Source organism: Monomorium pharaonis, chromosome 8 (assembly GCF_013373865.1).
Source record: "Monomorium pharaonis isolate MP-MQ-018 chromosome 8, ASM1337386v2, whole genome shotgun sequence".
NCBI classification, from domain to species: Eukaryota; Metazoa; Arthropoda; class Insecta; order Hymenoptera; family Formicidae; genus Monomorium; species Monomorium pharaonis.
The window spans coordinates 3,385,561-3,408,315 of NC_050474.1; the positions used below are offsets into that span (position 1 = coordinate 3,385,561).

The 22,755-nt window shown below is 42.4% G+C and overlaps 1 protein-coding gene across 10 annotated transcripts in view; it reads right to left on the reverse strand.

The window, feature by feature from the left end:
* The window catches only part of LOC105836219 (protein turtle), a 256,293-nt gene that overhangs the window by 127,818 nt on the left and 105,720 nt on the right, over positions 1-22,755 (reverse strand). For all 10 annotated transcript variants that reach the window (XM_036290535.1, XM_036290536.1, XM_036290542.1 and 7 more), the window contains one exon: positions 11,271-11,303. The gene's annotated coding sequence lies outside the window, so the exon portion shown is untranslated. The remainder of the gene's footprint in view (positions 1-11,270; positions 11,304-22,755) is intronic.

Sequence of the window (22,755 nt, forward strand, 5' to 3'; positions counted from 1 at the left end):
AACACATAACAAAGAAATATTTAACCGACAGTGGCGAAAAGCGTGGCAATATGCCGTCCTAACAAATCCGATTAAAAACATTCGTTACGAGTTTTTATTTAAAACGAAACGACGTACGGCTGGATTTATACCTGTTCATTTTAACGTATCACTACGATGACGGTCACCTGTATCTATCGATCGGATTCGGGTTTCCAATTATTTTGACGGAGGAAACCCCGTGGTTGTCGTGCGCGGTTTGTGAATCATTCAGAAACGGAAGAAAAAGAGAGAGAGAGAGAGAGAGAGAGAGAGAGAGAGAGAGAGAGGAGAAAGAGAGAGACGTGTTGTCAGCCCCGCTAGATAAATTATATCGCAGTTGTGCGCGTGTCTCTTCCATATTCGAAGGAGCCGATAACAAGATCGACAATAACGGCCCTACATCCGCCTTTACACGTGACAATTTCCCACGCGTGCGGATGTGTGAAAATTTTTCGATGTTCCTCGCGCCGCCACTCCTACTCCCTACCGGAAATTAAATTTTGATAGCGTCTATAGAATCGCGTCGCAAAATTCCATTTTAGATATATGTTTTCGCAAAGTTCGGCTATATTCGTTTATATTCATGGAACAACAGCGTTGCGAATAGACTTATTAGACCGGGAAAAATACGTACGGTTTGAGCAGAGTGTTCTGATTCATAAATTCGGTTCACACAGGATGTTTTCAATGATGCGATATTTTTTAATAAAAAAATCATACGTTTTAATCGGGGGAAAATTTTTTTAATTATAATAAATGTCACGAATATAATGCCAGATAATAAATATGTCAAATCCAGATTTAAATCCACCAGAGTATCAGATTTTTAATTAATTACAACAGTTTTGTAGGAATAAGAGGTAGAATGTAAAAAAAAATTTCTCAAAAATTGTCCTCAATATGAATAAGATTCTGGGAAAATCCAAATCTGGGATTTTCAGGGATAAAAGAATAAATCCCCTGAAAAATTCTCCAAGTTTTCGCGGTTTTTCTCGACTATGATAAACACTCTGTCATTTACATCTGATTGAATTACTGTTACTAAAATCTGGCGATAAGTGATAAGCAATGCAACAAGTAACTCACTCACCGGCCGATGCATCGCCGTTGCTCTGCTCCTCTCTGCTATCCCATTCCTTCCTTCTGCCGTAGCATGTATCCTTGCTTATGTCCGCACTATCATTGTCATTGACACTCGCGCGACGTGTATAGCATATCGCCGGATGCAAACGATCGGACGAGGTTAGGTTAGGTTAGGTTATCGCCATTTACGAATTTTACAAGACGGACCGGAAAACACAGAGCAATCGCCCTGTTGTTCGATTCGATTCACTTCCCCGGATACTCATTCGTACGCGATAGCCACTTGATGAAGTAAAATGAAGGATAAAAAAATACGTGAAATCACGGAATTCCTACAGGTAGTTCGCGCACTCCCGAGTCTTCGCGGCAGGACCGAGATACTTGACGAAATTTCAGAAACGACGAAAAAAGGAATCGGTTTGCGATGATCACCTAATAGGACGTGCACTTTTCAAGAAAAGAGACGGATGCGTAAATACGGGCTGTGAGATCTCGATTAGCCTTTGTATCGACGGAAGAAGGAACGCGGAGCCATTCTCAGACAAGCGACTGACGCAGCGAACTGAAGTGCGACACGCGTCGAACTTCACGACGCACTTCACGACGCTGAATATTTTCCGCATATTTCACGCGCACGACGTTGCTCTATTTTTTTTTTAATACCTCTCACAAACATATCGAGACGATCGCTGTCGTTCACAAAATTCAGCGGACGAAAAATGCGCGATCGCGAAATACATAGTATAACCTCGCACGTTCGACATCGTCTCGTCGGGTTTAAGGTTATGTAAAATAACGAAACAACGGGAGGAAGAAACTCTCAAGGATTATCTCGGAGTGGGTGCACTTTTTGAGAAAGAAGACTGACCGCGACGTAAACACGAGCTCGAGCATCGTTCTTGAGATCTCGATTAACCTTTGCATCGACAAAAGAACGCGGAACCGGCGGGACCACTGTGCACCGTCAGACAAGCGACGGACGCTGCGAACTGAACAGTGACGCGCGTCGAACGCGACTCACTTCACACCTTACTCAATATCTTTTGCATATTAAAAAAAAACGCGCGATCGCGGATCGCGTAGATGATACAACCTCACGCCCGTGACTTCGCGAGGGAACTGAGGCGTCTGCCGTCGAAAACTGTTGGAAGGGGGCAAGGGCTATGCGAGAGACGAGCAGCTGATTGGCCACTTCGAAAATCAGCGAGGAAATAAGGGAAAAAAACTCGTCGGCACGTGCCTCGCTCTTGTGTTTACGACGACGGGAAAAAAGTTCGAACACGAGCGTCGACTCCCGAGGCCAAAGAGAGATACCGAATGCAACTTTCCGAAAGTCCCGATCGTAAATCCATCACTCACTGTCTCCGTTAACGCGATTATAAACTCAGATCAGGAAACTTGAGATCGAAAACAATGGGCTACACCGACACCCGGCTTTCGAGAAAAGATTAGCCGCGACGTCGTCAAAACATGGCAAGGCTCGACATCTTAATTTCAATGTCACGTAAAATAAAGGACGAAATTGAGTTCTGAAAAAATTAATAAGCTGAAGGACAACTAACTCGATGAAGTACTATGAAGGATATTTTTTTGATTGTTTTACAATAAAGGATATGCATATTGGATTAATTTCGAATCAAGGTTGCCAAGAACTCCGCGTACCAGAGAAGCGACAAGAACAATGGCAATAACGTTGTTATCTAGCCATGCCATGTGAACATTTCCCACATCGTCTTATCTGTCTATATCGCGATTGGTACCGTGTTCGCATACATATAATTACATGTGCAATTACGAGTGATCGCCGTCCACGCCAAACGCGCCTGCTCGGATCGCGGTTCGTCGTCGTCTTGCGGCAACGGCGGAGTCGGAAAGAATCCTTTCCGTTTGTCATCCTCACCCTTACATTTTACATTAAATTTGCACAGGCGAAGAAGTACGGCGAGTAGCGCGACGCAGACTTCTTCGCTGTTTTCTCTATGCAAATAGGCACAGCGTCTTTGGGAAAACAGGAACTGAGGCGGCAGAGTAAGAAAGCGGGAGACGTCTTTTAAGTGGAGGAGCCCCGCGAAGTTGGAAACTTTTCCGCGATGCATATAACCCCGCAAGCTCTCATATTTTATTACCTATTCCAAAATTAATTTCACAAATTGAATATTGAATTGCGTGTGACATGCTAGAAATATTGCACGCGCAATTAATTCGCTCTTGAATCGAGTATTAGAGCCGGACTATCGTGCGCGAGAGATATAGATTAGCAGCGTGCAGTGGCAAATGCACAGTACTCTCTTCCTCCCCTACCCCTCTCTCTGTATGCGTGTGTATGCATGTATATTATAGTTGTATATATGCAGACACGGATCATTAGCCACCGTTAAGCGAATATACATGTAGAGCCGCATACTATGTCGAGCGAATACTCTTCCAGGGAAATGCAGATGAACAAACGTCTGTGTGAACTCTACACCGATGACAAAAAAGTTGTTAATTTGACACACTTTTTCAACTCGATTAAATTTCGTTGATTCAAGTATTTATACATTTTAATCAAATATATAAATATTTAAATTAAAGTTTGAATATTGCACGTATTTAAATTGAATCCATAAATACTTGAAAGGGAGAAATATAATCGAATTTAAAAATTTAGTCAAGTTAACGTTTTTTCCTCAGTGTATACGAAAACAGATAGCTCAGTTATAGATTTATGTCATCATGTACGCATCGGTTTTTTTTCTTTACGTGAGCTAATTAATATTCGTTTGTGATCGGTCCGTTTAAATAAAGTATTGAATATATTTACCAGCTTTGTGTATGCGCGGATCGTCATACACACACATCGCGGTTACTAACATGTAACAGAATATTTTCTGTTATTTTCTATGCAGGAAAAGCGGGTTATACGATTAACTAGAAATCGAATATTTATTATTTGTTGCGCGCGCATGCGACCGTCGGAAATAATATACTTTACTTATACTTAGGTACGGTGAAAAACGTACAAAGAGAGAAAGATTTAAAATATGTTTGCTAAATCAAACCTAAAATCCTAAGTTAACATACGATACATATTTATAGATGTGCATTGTATTTCTCATGTTTCTTGAATATGTGTGTACATACGCGCGCATGGAGAGTATCATTAGTCGACGTTAAGCGAATATACGCATATGTATCTGCGTAAATTGCACTGCCGGGTATCAATTTTGGCGATGTATGCAAACGACGTGCGCGGTTAAACGCCAGCGAGAGGAAACACGCACGTGATGATTCCCAGGCGCGATAGATTTCCGCGTGATGTGGTTTTGCGCGCCTTTTGAACGAGAAGAAAATTATACAATACATCCCCAGGGATAAGAAAACACGCGTATATAGCGTTTTAATATTCGTGATTTCATCAAACATAAATGTTACGAATGAAAGAAAGAAAAAAGGAGAGGAAAGCAGAGAAAAATGTAATTTTCTCAAGTCTCCAATGCACGTTTAAAAAGTTACAGTCTGATGAAAATTGTAAAACGATGTAATGGAAAAATAGAAATGTATCGTACAGACTCGAACTGTAATCTTTAAGTTAATCGCTGCCGCAAAACGTTGTTGCAACCACTACATTTTGCAGTTTGAGGGAGAAGAAAAGTCCAAAAATGTTAATTCACTTTCGCGGCAGTAACACGTTTTGGCGTAGCAATTTGTCCCGCGTCCTGGAAAATGCAGGGGCATAAACTTTGTAATTTAGTTACGTTTTCTCGTTCACGCGCAGCGTTCGCGTGGTGCATGCAAATGTTATTACTCGCGTCGATCCAACGTCGAGTATCAATTCTGGAGGTGCAAATGAGAATGATGGAGAAAGCGGAAAAGAGAGATGCAACGTAATTTTTCGAAGAGGCCCGAAACAACGAAATCGATTTTACGTCGCGTTATGGTGCTATTATACTCGTAGACATTTTCCCTCGAAGCGATGCCGATTATTCTGCGTCTGGATTACATTCAGCACTTAGGTAATTTCGAAGCTTGCGGTTGTATTTTCGTCTGCGTACTACAAATTCGAATTCTGCGGTTGAATTTCCCAGCTGGATTTCAACGTTACCGTATGAATTTGGAAACGGCACAACATGTATATAAATAATGAACTAATGAAAGTACAAGACAATGTGTACTTGTGTATTCGCGAAATATTTCACAGCTATCCTTCTATTTGTCAATGCTATATACGTGTGTATCAGACGAGGTATATGGTCGTTTTGGTCTATGACCGCGCGTCATAAATCTCAGCTGGAGCTGTTAAAGCGAATTAGGAGATGCGGTTTTTAAACGACTAGACGGTAGCGCGGATCGTATCGGGTATATCGCGTCTCTCCGCCGATAGAGATACACTTTATCATCGACGAATAAAAATGAAAATAAAAGCGCGCCGGTTATGGGACGTGATAGTACAGACAGATGCGCGTACGCGATACGTACGGTGTTGTTCGGAAATCGATTAACCCATTACGCCAGGAAAATATGCCTCGCTCGTAGATGCCGAATGTTCGTGTGAATTGTGCTCTCGTGTCGCAGATCGCTTTGTAACGTTGTTACGCGAGGGAGCGCGCTCGCTAGTGTACCGTGCTAATCGTTACAGGGAGACAGAGAGAGGAAGAGAAAGAGAGAGGATGTGATTGATATTGCGTCGGATGTGTAATGTGCAATAAAGCGGTAAAGAGATCGAATACCCCGCGGCTCTCGATAATAGTTTAAGCTCGCGCCTTTGTCAATTTTGCATTAAGTTGGGTTAATCCGTTCGTTACGCCGCTGTTTCGAGGGGGATCAAAGGGGAAACGGGCGTGTAACGAAAATCAAAGCTACGTGACGTGATGCAAAGTTCAATCGGATTACAGGATGGACGCATTATAGCGCGCGGAATGCGTAAGATGAAGTTACGCTCATCCATGTGCGCGAGTGTGTAATGCGATTGTGTTACTGGGGGAAATTCTGGCTCTTCCTCTCTCTCTCTCTCTCTCTCTCTCTCTCTCTCTCTCTCTCTCTCTCTCTCTCTCTCTCTCTCCTTCTCTCAGCCTTCGGCGATTACAAAAAATACACGTAGAGATACACGTAGAAATTACAAGCAATTTTCCCATCGTGCGCGCCGATCGAAGTGGTATGCTTAATCGCTCGTTCGATCAAACGTAATTGCTCTGTAGACTGGTGCTAAGGATACGTCGAGCATAAACGCGAATAAGCATGCGAAATAAACAAGGCGCGAGTGTAGCCCGTCACGCGAATACGCCTCTCTCAACAATCCTCTCGTTCAAAATGGCTTCGTCTCGCAGCCGCCGGCATTGCTCTCGTCACGTTGGCGTATTTACTGTAATCAGACCTTAATTGGAAACCGGGTGCTCCGTGCCCCTGAGGACAAGGCGCTTCCTTCCGGTAGAACTCACACCAAGATTACTCGGTATGCGCGGGACTTGCAAACACACGCGAGACAGACGTTTGAGAGGAGCCAATCAATCGCTCTCTCCTGCCATATAGAAGTTTCATTCGCATGCCTGCCAAAACCCTCTCAAGTAATCACGAATCAGTATATAACTCATTCGTATTGGAAATCTGTGAATTCGCGGTAGGTAAAAGGAATAAATTTCGTTACGGAATGCACAGACGGAATCGATCGGTGTACGGAAATGGTATTTTATCAAGACTATAGAACACATGTACCAAATATATGTATAACGCTCTCTTCTATCATAATTGAGCGTTTTTTTTTCTCTTTTTTTAGATGCGAAAAATACATTTCCCGATAATTGCATAAAAAAGCGAATTGCATTAGTGTGAATAACACATTTATCGCGAAAAGACATTTTCTGACTATGTATTACAACGTACTTTATAACAATGCGATCGGCTTTAGTTGATAATTGTGGTTGTAAAAAGACTACCAAAATGTCGCGATAGATTAAAATCGACGACTCTTGTTTGTTTTTTTTAACACATGATTGTTGTCGATTATGTCATGTATAACAGCTGTATCGTCGTTACCGCCAATTCTCTTGTCATCATCGTAATGTTCATTTCACTCGTTAATCAATCAATGACGTTGTTGACATTACCTTTATGTGGATACTTTCCGATTGTACCTCTTAAACACGTTAAACACATAATTAAGTACTTTTTTTCTGGCTAAATAATAAGAATAAAAGTAAAAAAGGAAGCAATGTACAATACGTCACATCTATCGATGATAATATCAGTTCGTCCAGTATTGTGCGTTAATTTGAAATCTAAGCTCGGAATATCAATTACTCATAGATGAAGAAGCGAGTTAAAATCATATCGTCTACCTTCAGGAACAAATGCGCGAATCGCTTTCGTTATCTTGTTACAATGTAATATCCGAAGCGTAATATCCGGATAGGAGAAAAGTTCTATAAACGTGAAATCTCTTCCGTTCTTCGCGATAGATATCCACGAAATGAAAATACGTATTCTTCGTTTCCCCGCGATGGGTTTCGCGTGGAATCGCAAAGGAGACGCAACGGCGGCGATATATACCTAGACGGTGTATTGTCACGGATGCGCACCCAACGCGAACGCGACGCTTAAAATCACGAGACAGACGTTGGTCGTCGCCGTTTATTCAACCCGCTCGTTTCCAACGCGCCATGTTCGACACCGTCGCCACTTGACAGACGCCGGCCATTAATTTTGACACGTTTCTACACGTATCCCGCCCCGTCGCAACCTTTCGAGATTGTACCACGTCATTTACGAACCTCCTTTCATCGAATCGCTCGAGAAAAGTTCCCGCTCTCACCCCTCCCCCCCCCGCAAAATCGTCTAGCAAAGTACATTTCGAATCGTATCGCAGTACCCACCGACATTTTCGGCATTTATTCGTTGAACACGATCGAACGCACCAACAAGCCCGATAAAAGTTTGTCCACTCTTGATATTGATAAATTGCGGTTGCAACCATTTGTCAACTCTTATGGTTATTCCTGGCATTACGGCGCTCGATCTATTGAGCAATATTTTGTATAAAGAATTCCGCCGAACAGTTTTTCCGACATTGCCATTGTAAAAAATGGTTTCGCATGGCGCACATCATGTGCGGAACTGCCGGTAGTTCCGCGTTGTTGTTTATATGTATTTATAAAATGTAATATGTCTATGAATAGCGCGCGACTACTCCTATTATATATTTCGTGCTATTATTTTTAACTCAAACAAGTCCAGTTTGCTCTATTGTTCGAACTCGATAAACGTGCAATAGTGCATCTCAATGGAAGAGCAGAATAAATCTTCATTGAATAATGTTCATTCACGCGAAAAGCGAACTATTGAAAGGAATTTAATAACAGCGTCATTGAAACGAGCGAGCGAGGAAAAGAAATAACCTCGCGCAAATGGGGAAATGAAGGTAATAAACGCACGGGCCGTTTTCTAATGTGCGCGTCCTCACCGGATTCGAATTGAAGTGAGTGTTTTACGAGCCTCTGAAATACGCGACGCTTACCGCGGCCCTCTGTTGCTACTTGACAAAATAATCTCTACAGCGGGATACAGTTAAGATAATTCTCCGTTAATCCCGCAGGAGAGAGCTGCATCATCTTCTGTACTGCACGCAAAATTATTATTAGCGCTTATTAGCGCTAATTGGTAATCGTTATGCGTTAACGTTGCGAGAATAATAATTTCTATCTCCGTGTACCGTGAACGAAGAAAGCACAATTAGAGAAGAATTTCATCATCCACGCGTCATATTCCATTTTTCCCCCGTTTTTAACGCGACGGTATCGCGCCCGGAGAAATTTCTTCGTAATTCATTTCGCGAAGCGCACGGGAAGCCCTGATGAATACCCCTTATTATTGCGTGAGTACTCGCCAATACGCTCAGGGACGTCTAGAAGAGAGGAACGAGACATCCAGTGCTCTAGATAATATCAATTAAACATTTCAGCAAAGAAGGAGCATCTTTTATTTATTATTGGCGACTGCTTATGCCAGATGTTTTTCATTGAAATATCTTCATACGCACCAACCATTAGCTCTCTCGCGACGTTTTCATCTCCGCAAACGCGCCGTTTTCGCTCGCTCGCCCTGGGAACAGACACTCCAGCGCGGATTGCGCGGGGATAATCCACGCTGAAAAGCCGACGTTGCTGCGGCACTCGAGTTAATAGAAAACTGCACGACGCCGCGCCGTCGCCACCGCTGCGGGTGTACATGCGTACGAAAACGTGAGTTCCAATGTACGGACCGTCGACGTCACGCGTGCTGCAGCGTCTCGAGCGAAAAAAAAAAAAAGGAAACGACGAATGATCGTCGAGCGGGAAAATAATAACACGAGCAATCCTTTCTCGTTCAGATACGCGCGACGGTTGAACGTCGACGTTGCGGCGTTGGTCGAGTCTGCTCACGTGAGACATTTCTCTGGTTCGCGAAATGAGAGTAATAACTCGCGATAAAAAGCGGCGGACTGTCCGAATGAATTTCGTGTATGCCGCGGCGGATTATAATTCGCCGTGGCGGCGCGACCCGATCGCATTATTACGTTTCCTATGACAATCGTGGAAAACATTTGCGCGAGCGGCTGACAAAAGTATTGCAGACTGAGACAAATTGTGCAGTGTTTGCATTCAATTAAGCGGATTGATATCGCACGATGATTTAACCACGGGTAAACGTTTACAAATTTTATAGGGGTTCATTAATTAAGCGCAACATAAACTGCATGGTATAAACAAAATGGTTTATGAATATTCCGTGAATTAAAATATCTATGCGAATTTGGCAAAAGAACATGTAGCTGATAGCAACGAGAGAGTTCGTTTCTGGGGAGTTACACGCTGGTTTAAATTCAAGCGATTGCGAATCCGCGCGCGCAGAATTTTCGAACTCAAAGTTGAAACGGAGCTAACAATGGCTTTCATTAAAGTCGCGACTTCGTTGCCGGAACTCCCGCACTATCGCCGGACGTTAATAAAACAACGTCAGATCACTATTCATTCGGCGCGGAATGAAGTCGAAAAAATTAACCGCTGATCAAAATTCATTCGCGGATCATGCGCGCGCGGGGAGGGCCAGAGTTTAAAAAGTTAGAGCGAGAAACGGAAGGGGAAAACAGCTGGCCGTGGGGCTTTCACAACTTTTGCACCTATACAAACTTTATTAGCTCGAAAATCGATACTGGCAGAAAGGCAAGTTTGCGGATGCCATCCGGTGGCGTGATCCCAGGACGGCAATCCGTCTCCGTAGGAAGACGCCGATGGCTCACGAATACGTTGTCGATGGCGCCATCCTACCCCGCGTAGATTCCGCTCCTCGTAGGTAGATCCATTTCTCGTCCCGAAACTTGAAATAAATATTACACTATCCGTCTCTATTTCAGCACGGTTCCGCCTAGCTGCGCATCCACGTTATTTGATATGCAGCGTACAAAGAGAGCAAGTCAAAAGTAATTTCATTATGCGACTTGCAAGGGTGTCATTACGCGATAAAGAAACACGTATATTTTTCTACAGTTTCGCAGCTATTAAGTATAAATTGCATTGTGCGAGCTCAACATTACTTTTTTTTTTATAGGTCATTCATTTATCACTGCGGAACTAGGAAAAACTAAGTAGGCTATGATGTGGGCGAAAAAAAATACCTGTCATTCTCGTGATAAATTTTCCTTGCAACTTTGACGCATGTCCTTGGACCGTCCGGTCACGTTAGCCCGGACATCGTGTGACCTCGTGCTCGAGAAGCGGTATTTTTCAAAAGATGATGAATACAAAATCATTCCGGTTGCCAGAAGCGACCAGCGTATTTAAATAGCTCGCCTAGCGTCCTCGTTCGGCGGCGCCTCGACAGCTAGCGTCGCGTCGACTTAGCCTTCCGACAGCGTCGGCCGTCATTTATATTATTCGACATGAAAAGGCGAGCCGTTGAGACGCATTGAAATTTTTCGCGAGTCATTAAGAAGAGAAAAGAAAGAGGCGGATTTTTCGATTTCCCGAGAGATGCGGGGAACGCGTCGCGTCTGAATATCATAATCTTCATCAAGGCCTGTCGCGGTTATTAAAAGTCATTCTATCGGTTATCCGTCGAATTCAAAAACACGAGAAACGCATCGAAAGACGCATGATAAGATTCTCTAATTTTTCATAAATTTATACACAAATTTGTAAATTAATGAGTAAACTCACCATCCGCCGTAAGTGTCCCCTCGTGGTTTAGACCTGCAACAAAATGACAATAATTAAGAATATTGTAAGATTGCGAGCTAAACAATTTTTATATAGGGTTTAATCATTCAACTAAAACTTCTATACAAGGTGTTGCGTAAAAGTGCGAAACCGCTCTTGGAATTTCAATATGGAAGCAACATCTGTCGAGATTGATCGTGAGAATAAGAATGATAATATTATATGTCACGTCCATTTTCTCCCATTAAAATCAATAGTTGGAGACGGATGAAAACCAGACAGAAAGGAAGGAAAGGCGATCGTCACCAACGCGACCACCTGCCGGCCTTTCCGTCGGTCTCTTCAGGATTTCAACCCAGTAATTGCCGCGGCAATTACCACGAATTACGGCGATAATTACCGTCATTATGCGGTGCAGTAATTTTGGTAATTACTACAGTAAATCGCCAACTATCCGATTGCAACCCGCTGTCGCTCATCTTGCGGTCAGTACCGGATAACTTTTAGGTTATCCCCGTCCAGTAACCACCTTCGTAGTCACAAGTCGAATCGAATTTCCATCCCGTGATACTACGAATCCGAAGGAAGCACGTTCGGTACGTAACTCGGCGATCAATCGCACCGCTAAATTGCGAGATGACGTAATTCGATGGAACGCAGCGTGCTTAAGTACACACTTAAAAAGTCGACCCTCGCGAGAGATACTATCCCTCGCGATTAAGAGCAACGGTAAACTAAATAAAAGAAAAATTAGAAGAACGCTAATTAAGCAGTGAATAAGCTGGCGTGTTTTTCTTTTGTACATTATTCGCACCCGTAAAGAGGCGGAGCTTTGCAGAGCCAAGTGGCACATGACGGTTTGAAATTAATTCAAGTAAATGAGATCTTTCGGAGTTATTAACCGCCCTCTGTATTTTCACAATCAGTGAGAATTCGGTGTAACAATGGAAACGACGCTACTCATTTCGGCTTGATAATGAAATGAAAATAGGTGGGCGTGCACGCGACGAAGTAAAAGTTCTAAAATATCACCTCGTAAAAAAGTTCGCGACAATTTAATTCATATCACGTCTCCTCCCTATTACCGAGATATGAAATTATTATCGTTAATGGTAGTAATTTATATAAATAGAAAAGCTTAATAACAGAACTTGAAAAAATTACACTACGTATAAGTTTTATACATACATTTCGATTTACTGTCAGAAGCTTGTAAAGGAAAAAAAAAAAAAAGACAAACATCATTGCTAACGACGACATAGTGTGAGCTAGTGGTTTCTTGATGTATACGGCATACCGCGAGTCGAAACGATCGTTCTGTCTGCTCGTTCCCGTAGCTCCATTTCGATATTCGAGACACGAAGTTATTTAATGGGCTGCGAGAGCGACGGCTGCTGTAAGAGGTATTACGGCAGTTGCAACAGTAACGACAGAAACCATATACCACGGCTATTCGATCCAACTTTGCGCTTTGTCGGGTATGGGTCACCTTTCATCCGTTTCGAGACTCGTGAAACAATATGTTCCATTCCCCCTCCCTCCCCCGTGTTTGCCGTAGCTCGAAAAATGTGGGGTATATTAATCAATAAGGTACAGTAAATATTTCATCAATACACACACATACCGATTTCATCATACCTCACTAATATTTTTAATATCCCAATAATGCGCGCGCGCGCGCGCGCCAAGTGAACGCTGCGCTTCACGCATTCCGAGCGTAATAGAAAAGTCGATATTTTTAGCGTTGTCCGTTGATTGGAATGTTATTGTTGAGTTCGGTGTGACGATCGTTTAACCGGAATGTTTTTCCGGCAGACACAACTGGCCGGTGCAACCAGTGCATTTGAAATGATTACTAATGCGCTGCGCCGCCGCATTGAACGGCACGTTATTGTTAGCAGCTATTTGCGAATTTATGAACCACTCGGCCAGTAGTAACGATTCGCACACGCCGAACAGCCTGTTTGTTCCGCGCCTCCGCGTCCTCCCGCGGCGGAGATAAATATTTCGCAAAAAAGAAACTCGATATCGACGACGTGGGAATAATAAATATACAGGCAATATTATGTCTACAACATCTTGAAATTTTAATCGAAGTGATATTATAAAAGAATAACAGCGATTTAGCAATCTTCCAATAATCAATACAATCGATATAATAAATATTTGCGAATCGTTCGCGGATATATTCCTGATCTGAATACTCGGCTTCATTTCCTCGTTCAAGTTTACATCTTTGATCTTGAGCGGTGCTAGTTAAAAAAATCAATTTCGATACGCGCCAGATTCCGCAGGAAGTGTTTAAATTATGAGTATGTCGAAGTTGGTCGCGTTATGCCTCGGGAGTTAACCGCGAGATATTTTTATCCCTTACTTAAAGGAAACGAGGATGGCAAGAGGAGAGGCCGTATCCAGCGAGCGTATCGTACGAGCGGACTGGCAAAAGGCCGCTGGTGGAAATACCAAAAGTTATGAAAGTTTTATGACAGGCCACGAGAGAACGTTGAAAGATGCGGAGAAAGGGAAAGACGGGGAGGAGAGGGGAAGATTCACGCTGGGAGGCTGGCGATGGGTATCCCACGGACATTTACGGCGAGCCAATTTTTTCGTTTGATTATTCAACGCGCGCGAATGCACCTCGGCTCTCTCGGCGATTGCATCTGACGGTCGACCGCGGTCTGAAATTTTCGAAACGGAAAAAAGCGCGCCGGAAATCCGAAAAGCCCGTGATGACCGCAACCTGAAAAATATAACACCATTCTCGAAAACGATGATCTTTATTGCTGCGAGCGAAATCGACGGTTCGACCGCCGATTACGTGGGGATTCTTCGAGACCTTCGGATACACGCGGACTGTTCGCGATTTGTTATCGCGTTTTGTGAAATGGATCGTTGAGGGGAGAGCGTGAGAGAGAACCAGTCCGGGAGTAAGGCGGGCGTGGGGCGATAAATCAGAACTCGTACGATAATGAAATTCAATGCTTCGAGCCCGGGTGCGTCAGTCGAGTTTTATCAAAAGTACCTATTTATCTTTCTTACAAAACAGTTTGAGAACAGTTCGCTCATAAACGGCATCGGGCGGAGAGATTTTCGTCCTCGAATCGCTCCGGCCATCGCCACTCGTACCGCGAAGCGAAACTGGGACTCTGAGATTGATGGTTTTTCTTTCACCCTTGGAATTCTCCGAAAATGGTACATTCATAAATTTCGTAAAAGTCCTCAGGTGAAGACATCCCGGTGTCACATTAGAGTTTTGTAGATTATAATAACTAAAATAATCGTCAGCTTCAATTATGTTGGATTTTATTAAAATTAAGACAAAATTATGACAATGACGACTAATACAAATTACAAATTAATAATGAGATATAAATTATAAGAAACTCTAAGTCAAAACATTTAAAAAGTTCTTATATATTATACATTTCTTAATTCTCTAGATATTTGATGTAAAATTATGTATTATTAATTGCTGAATAAAGATAAGAACTTATGAATTAAATCTTAATACTTCATCATATTTTAATTATCACTTCAGAATTATATACAATAATTTCAAAAATTGAAAGCGGAATTAACGAACCTAAACAAAGCGTAGATAGTAGATAAAGCAAGGAAAAAAAGGAAAATCGAAAAAATAAAATTAAAAATACTCTTGAGTTCATCATGTCGAATAACAAAGGAAAATGTTCAAATGCAGTAAAAGAACGATTCGATTTGCACGATCGAACTTTGATTCTATTCTCTTATCGAGTTTTCTTACTGTCGCAGTCATATTCTTTGTCTCTCGCGTCCGTACTTCTCTATCAGCTTCCTTTCTGCACTCCTCCGCCAGAGACACGACGTGAATTAACGAAATTGAGACGTCCAGAAAGCGAAGAAGAAACAGGGCAAGCAACGTATTGCGGGATCGAACGGCGACGAGCGATTGCCGACAAGTCCTCGATACCTCGGGAGAAATTACGCGGGTCACACCGTTTCAATTTGCGTCTGTCAGGCCGAAAAACCGTAGTCGTGTGATCGCACACGGAATCGCGTGATTACGGGGCAGCGTGTCCCTCTACATAAATTTATATCGAAGATAAACGAGTACGTAGCGCGCAGTCAAAGGACGCGCCGAAACTGAAAAGAGACGCGTTTACGCTACAAATAGATTTCGGATACAGAGCTCTAAAACCGATCCCTCTGTCCGTGTGCCTTCGTTCCCGTTTGTGCATTGCAAATTTCAACGAGCCCCGCCGAGGTCCATGCGAAGGGTTACGATAGCAAACCGATTTGGTTAGCCGGATGCACAATCCCCCATGGATTAGTCTTCAAAAGGGTCGCAAGTGTACAAATTAGCGGTGACGGACCGGCCATTCAGGTGTCCATCGGAATACCAGTGTATACCGGAGGTCCCGGTGTATACACCAGACACGACGACACATTCAGCGACGACATCCTCTCGTTGCGAGCCGGCGCAACTCTCCGGAACGGGATTCGGTGCTACGTATGCATCGTATTTAATCCACGTTTTACGCCTCGACGGTCCGTAGCGTGATTCAATTACGTCGTCGGGGGTGGGAAGTTGGGGGAGGGGAGGGTAGGTTCTGTCGGAATCGCTACCGAGTCTTGTACATACCGAGGATGATGACACCACCCCCCCCCCTCGTTTAGCATCCCCGTTCCATGCCTCCTGCATCTACGGACTTCACAACGAGAGGATGTTTCCGCGTGGCGCTTGCGAGTAAATTAAGGTTTGTTTATACTACGCGACTTTAACGATAATAAACTGCAACAATGGTAATCGTGAGTCACTATACGAGAACACCTTGGAATTCTAATCGATCAATCGTTATAATTCTTCAGAAAAAAAAAGGAAACGTATCGATTTGATTAATTCGTTGGCGTGATAAAATTCTCTAACAAAGCGTATATTTTAAAGTGCAAAGTAAAAGGATGTAATGATTTAATAACATTTACTGAGATCACTCTCAGTTTCCTTTTTAAAATGCAATTTGCGAAGCAAAATTTTACAACTTTTATTGCATTTTTATGACTTTGAATTAATTTCAACGTGGTCGCACATTACGTACGTACGTCGCACCGTGTCTTCTCGTAGAGGATTTCCGCAAAAACATAGTAAACTTTACCTCTCGTGGGATGCAACGGTGCCCGCAGGGTGTAATACAGTGCGGGAGTTACGTAAGAGTGTACTGTGTAACAGGCAATCCGGTGCACGCCCGGTGGATCACGGCGGAAAGAAAGTAGCAGAACCACCGACTCCCAAACGCATCTCCGTGAAAATTTGACAACGCGGCGGCGGAAATTAATTTCCGTAAAGGCGGGCGTTAATGCCAGCTGTACCGGGAGTATTGTCGCGGAATCCGCCGTGACCCAACTTCAGGGTGAGACGCGTGCTTGCCTTTACACACGTACGTAATTGTTCAGAAAGATGCGACAGCACGCGTCGCGAAAATTAAACAACTGTGGGGTCTAATGTGGCCATTATTTAACGCTCGTACACCCAAGACGTATATAAACACGGGAACACATAAAGGACTTCCAGGAGCAGGAAAATCCGGCAACACAAACTTGTAGCTTCACAAATGCAAAAATGTGATTTTCACAAATACCGTTTGCGCTAAAAGAGAAAGAGAGAGGAGGGAGAGGAGAAAATTATTTTATTATTAAATTATTCATAACAATTTATACCGACGGTTTTAATATGCGCATATATTTAGCAGCCGTTTAATATTTCAATCATTCATGGTTATATACGCAAATTATTTATTAATCGTATTAATAAATATAGAGTTGAAATAATTTCGAATACATGTATAGTGCAATTTTCCCCGGTTTGATATGTGCATTTATTTTATAATAAGCAGTATCTCTCCTCTATTAATCAAACAGTAATCTTTTCTATTAATGAGATCGAAGCGCTACGAATTTTTCCCTGTATTTATTTCGATATTAATATGCGTATGTCGCAATAAGAATTAGCTCATTATGTGCGGGAGACAGCTCATTATTCGCGGGTGTAATAGGCAATACATAAATCTGTCCGGTGTGAATTATTGAAATCGTATAATATAACAATGATAAGGTCGCACGCATATGTACCGTCGCTGTACATGCATCAACCACGTTATTAATCTCGCGCTATGAGAGGGTAAATACAACGACCATTACGTCGGCCATGTTTATGGACTACCTAAGGCAATGTTTCCCAACGTGGATGTTGCTGAAACTTGAGATCTTGAAGGCCCCCCAAGGGATGTAAGCTCTTTGGTGAAGCAACGAAATCAACGTGACATTGTTACGCAACTGAGGAAATACCAATTTCTCGTCTTTGTTCGACGATTAAAATAATTTAATGCTGTTTCTTTTTGACCATCGACAAAAGAAAAAGGGATTAGAAAAGCTAAAAGCTAACGTTCAGCTAACTTGACCGAAGGGAAAGAAAATTTTCGACGACGTAAACCGCTGGCTGCAGAAAACCGGCAAAGTAACGCGCTCATTCACGCATTCACTATAGCGCAACGTTAATGAAACGTTACTAATATTTACATTGAAACAAAGCCGCGTTACGAGCGCGCGTTTCCGTATCGCCGTCATGCGATCGCATTTGTTATCCGCGTATATCAATTCTCGACGACGGAGCCGGCAAATGTACAGGCTAATAGGTTCAGCGTGTTTGCGGACCATCTAAGTGTAAATGCAGGTACACTCTCGTGTGCTCGACCGTCCGTGCACTGTGACACTATCTTCTGTACATTCGCCACAAACCGCCGGGAACCACGTTTCGTCGTTGTCGTCATCGTCATCGGATGGCACCGTGATAGTTACGATTTCACGCTCCTCGAAGCGTACGTAATGTCTTTTTTTTTATCCGCGCTTACTTACCGCTCACCTCCCTACGGCAAGGAATGCGGCGACGCCGCAGCTATTTCGTCGGAGATGCAGGCCGCACGTCTGCTTGCATTCCTAAAGCACCGAATTCGTCTCACTTACACGACACGCAACTCCAACTTTGCACCGCTGAACGATATCGCGTGAATAGATTTTCTGATTTATATACTGTATGGTGTATTTTTTATAGGGGAGATAAATAGTAGGAGATAAATTTGATTTTATTGTTTTAATATAATAAGACTATATAGAATGGAAATGTTTAATGCAAAGTTTTAGCAAATTTATAAATCTGATAAATGACGTTCTTTACTTTTGGCACGTGACAAGTTTCCATCATGTAAATACCAGTACGATTTATTATAGTGATACTGCTGCATTAAAAAAGATCTGTTTGGAACTGTTGCAACGGATGCGTGTATCAAAATTGATATTAATCGCTGCCACATGAATACGAGAGATGTTCCCGATCGACTATCCTGTCTCGTGGTACTCTAACTCTAGCGCATTTCCACGTTGCACGATTTAGAAACGCGAGATAAACGAGCGGTGCCGTTTTACTTCGCTCGCGCGTGGACGAGTATACGGATGATTTTAACTTTTGCTGTCCAATATCACGGGGGCGGAAAATCCGGGTTGGCGGCGGCGCAGCGGATGCTCCCGCTGCCCGTTGGAAAATATAAAAACGTCCATCTGCCCTCCCCCTCCTCCCTGTCCCCCGCTGTGAGGAACGAAGACGTCCGACGAAGGCAAGTCGAGGGCAGGGAATACCCAGCGGGGTAGAAAAGTCGCGAGGGTGAATTCCTTCGTGCCTCGAAGGTGCATGGGGGAAGAACGGCGGGCGGTATGGAATTACGAAGTTTAAGATAAAATGGATTCGCGGAATCTGAAATAGAAAATTCCCTAGCTAATACCACGGCAGGATTCTCATTCCCCTCGCATAACCTTCGTCATCCGGGAACGCCATTTTCTTCGTATTCCTGTCGCGGTGGACCGTCTCTGCCTCCCCTTAGGCAGCGGCGGGAATAAGAGAAGATAACCGAACGTGAATGAAATCGGTCGCGTGCCTTTCAATCATTCCCATCCTTCCCGGACCGTTTGCGGTCTTTTAGTTTCGCGATGACAAAATGCGAAAGGTAGAAACCGCAATTGCCTACACAATTGTTTTTAAATTTCGCTCATAGCAATAGCTATAAGAGCTTAACAATCTCGATGGCAATCAAAAAATACATGCGACTTAAAGAAAAAGATGTACCTCGTAAGCTGCCAAGTTTAGCCGCCTCAACACAGTGCACTGTGTTTATAGATTATATCACTTGTTATGTCATCGTTGTAATAATCTAATATTGACAGATTGACTCGGTTATTGGTTTATGCTTATTGCGATTATGGACTGAGAGCTAAAGAAAGCCGAGAGCGTTGGCGGGGTTGTGCTATTTGTAGATCAATACCTCTAAGCATAGTCAAAGACAAGCAGACGGTAAGTGAGGCAATCGAAAGGAAGTAATTGTGAAATGAGAGCAAGTACGTTTGTAACGGCGGTAACTACGCGCTTTATGCTGCACGTCTTTTCACGTCCGTGAAAAGACAAACGGCACTCGTTGGCTGTGATAATGTAACTTACCATCTTCCGAACAAATCGAAAAAGAAAATACAAGCAACCAATACCGAGAATGAAATCGAGCGTCTCCGATTTCCTATTTTCCTACCCTACTTCCAGTCAGGCCGTCCGTCTGAGAGAGCCAAGAAACCGTGTTTACTTTCCTTTTTTTTGTAGAAAAACAGATGAGCTTCCATTATTCTTATTTCGTTCTTTAAATAGAAGAGGGATAAGATTATAGTATAAGATTAGTTTTTATTGTATTGACAATATATTATCTTGTCGTTTAAATTGATAATAATTTCATTAATATTGCTTTAATAGATGTTATTTTGTACTCGAAAAGCGATGCAACTATGCCATGATAAAATATCCTCAACCTACTATGCGCGCGATTTGGGTATCGATGAAAGTTTCCTGCATCCTATAAGATCCTATCCCATTAATGTTAATTATTAAGCCACCAATATCTAGCGGTATGCCATTTTATCGACCTCCATTATGGCAAGCGATGCAAGATTCTCACACGCCGTCTGATAAGGGTATTATCGATCGTTACCTACAGAAGGAAGCGTGCGGCCGAGAAATGATAACAGATAGAAAAAGCAAGAAAAGATTATGTTATCAATGACACGCGTACGCGTGAGAAAAGGTAATAAAAAGGACATTCGGAAATAGAGGCACGTCGCCCTGTGTTTGTATAAATTAATGGCACACTTTTGCTGGTCTTGTGTGCGTTTGCGGTCTACGCCGAAGTTCGGGAAACGCAGCGGGAACGGCTGAGAGGCCAGGTGAATTATACCACATCCATTCTAGCCGCTAACACGCACCCGCCCTTTCCGGTCCGGATGCGCACACACCCCTTATAACCGCCACGCTCGAGGTGCTCTCCGCTAATCGGATTTTTGCGCTTCTAGCCACAGGAAAACCCCGAAGCCACTGGCGATATCGCCTTTTCGCAGATAGTGCGGCAATGTTGGCAAAAGTAAGTCCAGCAAGAGTACAAAACGCGTGAAACGCGGCAAAAATATACTGCGCGAGACATTTAAATCGTTCGACCACTGTGCGCTCGAAACAATCAATTTTTTATTATCAAATTTTAGACAATATTTATGATTGTAAAGAATTCTAAAGTCAACTCTGAGAACAGATTATGTCAGTTTTTCATTAATATAATATTGTCATATTTGATATAAATGCATTTTGTGTATTACTATATGTTTCTAAATTTTTATTAAAGATTAATAAAAAATATTATAATAGACAATATGCTTTTATTTTGATTAAAGTGTGATTATCAACTTGTGTAATTATATTTTACACGTCTCTAACTTTGTCTTCTGTGTACTTTAATATCATTAATGAAGGTAAACGGTAATTTTCTCAAATTAGGTACTTTTAACATCAATTCGATGACAATCTACCACCACCTAACTCAATCGGTCTAATTTTCAGGCGAGTCACTCGTTACGTTCTTGCCGAGTTCTTCGTTTTCTTCCTTTTCTACTTCTGCCCAAGCCGTCGATGTCTAATTTAATCGCGGCAATTAAACCTGGTTCCGACGAAGAGAGTACCGTAACGATTCAGAGGAAATTGAGAAATTAATATTTCTAAGGTGCGGAGGTTACGAGGAGCGTGGCGGAAGGGGGGTCGTAGGAGAATAATTAACAGCCGCTCTATAAAATCCAATCGAAGACCTGGAAGATGGAGGGACAGCAGGGAAGAACGAGGAGAAGGGTTACATCAACGACTCCTCCAATGAACAATGAAGAGACTGAGAGATGCGTCCGGAAGTATATTAATGAATTCATTTGAGTCCCTAGCTTTCTCTCTCAATTGAATAAAAATCCTTTGAGGTGACAATGAAACACGGTTTTGGAGAAAAGATGATGCTCGAGAGTACACAGACACTAAGTGAAATGGTATACAGGATATTATGCGTAACAAACTTCCAAAATAAAATTTTAGAAAAAATATTTCGGTTTTACAAAGATTACCGATCATATCGAACTGTGTTCACTAATTATATTAATTTATTTTATAGTAAATAATATTCTTTTTGTGTTTTTAAGCATGAAAAATACAATGGAAAATACAAGATAAATTCATTGAAATTACGTACTGTGACTATCGACATTTTTCAGCGGCATTTTGCAGCGCAACGACGACTGCGGCGTTATCGACTCTTCTTCTTTCATTTCCATATCTTTACTTCAGATGAGCAAGCAAAAGTGTCACCGAAAGGAGAAAGAAAAGGGACACAAATGGTCGCTGTCGCCATTCGCTTGCGCTCTTTCCTTGATTTTTGAGAATCAGCCTTCGGCAAATGTCGTCCAATTTATTTTTTCGCTTATACCGAAGTCAACGAGTATTCTGTCCTTTTGTTTGCTGCCGAGACCTAGTTTCTCTCTCTCTCTCAATTTGTTCAATCTTTTATACATATATACATATATATATATATCATCCCCTCGCCACATGGCATCCCAATTCTGTCCTGCCCCATCTCATTTCCTGTGAATAATTCCTGCAATAATTGTCGATCCAACAACTGCCGCGAACGTTTTTATGAATCGCTCTATTAACTTCTTACTATTCTAAGTGGGCGCGATAAATAGACTAGTTAGTTACGAAAGAAAATGACATAATATTTCAACGTTTTAATAAAAATTGCGGCATTATACGAGGCGCATATAGTAAAATTTGTACGTGTCTTATTTGTATAAAATAAAATTTCAAGAAACACTACATCCCAATGTAGAACTTATATTTATTTTTTGTTAAGTAATAATATAATCTCTTTCAATAAAGCTAAATCTAATTTATCAGTATTATCAGTGTAAACTCTCTAATGTTGGCAGCGCGTTCATCTTATCTTTTCTCTCTCAGCCCTTAATGGATATCGTCCCAATCAATAATGGCAAGTACGTTCCGTTGAATTGCAGAGGTCCTTTTATGCAGATCACACAGGCTCCACATGTCGTGCACACGGTG